Raw genomic sequence first — 2,490 nt, 5'->3', positions numbered from 1 at the left:
GCCTCCCAAGTAGCTGGGACCACAGGTGCCTGCCATGGCGCCCGCCACAACGCCCGGCTATTTTTTGGTTGCAGCTATCATTGTTGTTTGGCGGGTCGGGCTCGGGATTCGAACCCGCCACCTTAGGTGTACGTGGCTGGCGCCTTAGCCGGTTAAGCTATAGGTGCCGAGCCCACTTGTTCTTTTCTTGCTAATACGTTTGAGTTCCCTGGAGATTCTGGTTATTAATCCTTTGTTGGAGACATAACCTGCAAATATCTTATTCCATTCTGAGGGCTATCTGCTTGCTTTACTTACTGTGTTCTTGGTTGTTCAGAAGATTTTTAGTTTGATCAGGTCCCAGTAGTGTATTTTTGATGTTGCTTCAATTGCCCGAGGGGTCCTCCTCATAAAATTTTCGCCGAGGCTGATTTCTTCAAGTGTTTTCCCTACACTTTCTTCTAGTATTTTTATAGTTTCATATCTTAAGTTTAAATCTTTAATCCAGTGAGAGTCTAACTTAGCTAATGGTGAAAGGTGTGGGTCTAGTTTCAGTCTTCTACAGGTTGCCAGCCATTTCGCCCAACACCATTTATTAAATAGGGACTCTTTTCCCCACTCAATATTTTTAATTGGATTATCAAAGATCAGATAATGGTAAGTAGCTGGGTTCATCTCTTGGTTCTCTATTCTGTTCCATGCATCTACCTCTCTGTTTTTGTGCTAGTACCATGCTGTTTTGATCACTATCAATTTACAGTATAGTCTGAGGTCTGGTAGCCTGATTCCTCCTGGTTTGTTTTTATTTCTGAGTAATATCTTGGCTATTTGAGGTTTTTTTCTGATTCCATATAAAACAAACTATTTTTTTTTCAAGATCTTTAAAGTATGATGGTGGGACTTTGTAGGGATTGCATTAAAATTATATATTGCTTTGGGTAGTATGTTGATTCTTCCCAGTCAGGAGCATGGTGTGTTTTTCCATTTGTTAACATTTTTAGCTATTTCTTTCCTTAGAGTTTCATAGTTCTCTTTATAGAGATCTTTCACATCCTTTGTTAGGTAAACTCCCAAATATTTCATCTTCTTTGGCACTACTGTGAATGGGATAGAGTCCTTGACTCTTTTTTTGGCTTGGCTGCTGTTGGTGTATATAAAGGCTACAGATTTATGAGTGTTGATTTTGTAACCTGAGATGCTACTGTATTCCTTGATCACTTCTATGAGTTTTGTAGTAGAATCCCTGGTGTTTTCCAGATATACAATCATATCATCTGCGAAGAGTGAAGGTTTGATCTCTTCTGACCCTATATGGATAGCCTTGATTGCCTTTTGTTGCCTAATTGCAATGGCTAAAACTTCCATTACAATGTTAAAGAGCAGTGGAGATAATAGGCAACCTTTCCTGGTTCCTGGTCCGAGTGGAAATGTTTTCAATTTAACTCTATTCAGTACGATATTGGCTGTAGGTTTGCTGTAGATGGCCTCTATCAGTTTAAGAAATGTCCTTTCTATGCCAATTTTCTTAAGTGTTCTGATCATAAAGGGATGCTGGATATTATCAAAGATTTTTCTGCATCAATTGAGAGAATCATATGGTCTTTGTTTTTTAATTTGTTTATGTGATGAATTATATTTATGGATTTACGTATGCCGAACCAGCCTTGGGACGCTGGGATAAAACCTACTTGGTCGTGGGGTATAATTTGTTTGATGTGTTGCTAGATTCTGTTTGTTAGGATTTTGATGAATATTTTCACATCAATATTCATTAGTGATATTGGTCTATAATTTTCTTTTCTTGTTGGGTCTTTTCCTAGTTTGGGGATCAAGGTGATGTTTAATTTGTAGAGTGTGTTTGGTGGAATACTACTAATACTTTTTCTATATTTTGGAAAAGGTTAAGTAATATAGGTACTAGTTCCTCATTAAAGGTTTGGTAGAATTCTGACGTGAAGCCATTTGGTCCTGGGCTGTTCTTTTTAGGGAGATATTGTATAGTTGATGCTATTTCAGAACTTGATATAGGTGTTCAACATTTCCACTTCCTTCTGGCTAAGTCTTGGAAGGTGGCATGCTTCCAAGCATTGGTCAATTTCCTTCAGATTTTCATATTTCTGAGAATAAAGTTTCTTTTAATATTCATTAAGGATATTTTGAATTTCTAAGGGATCTGTTGTTATTTTGTTTTTACTATTTCCGATTGATGAAATTAGAGATTTTACACTTTTTTCTTGGTTAGGTTGGCCAAAGGTTTATCTATTTTATTGACCTTTTCAAAAAACGAACTTTTTGATTTATTGATCTGTTGTATAATCCTTTTGTTTTCAATTTCATTTAATTCTGCTCTAATTTTGGTTATTTCTTTTCTTCTGCTGGGTTTGGATTGGAATGTTCTTCCTTTTCCAGTTGCCTGTGATGTCCCATAAGTTGTTAACTTACTCTCTTTCCATTCTCTTGATGAAGGCTTATAGTGCTATAAATTTCCCTCTTAGGACTGCCTTAGTGGTA

This window comes from Otolemur garnettii, unplaced genomic scaffold, assembly GCF_000181295.1.
Source record: "Otolemur garnettii isolate 467f Iridium unplaced genomic scaffold, OtoGar3 scaffold00041, whole genome shotgun sequence".
Classification (NCBI taxonomy): domain Eukaryota; kingdom Metazoa; phylum Chordata; class Mammalia; order Primates; family Galagidae; genus Otolemur; species Otolemur garnettii.
The sequence above is the reverse complement of the archived record's forward strand: the minus strand, read 5'-3'. Positions refer to the sequence as shown.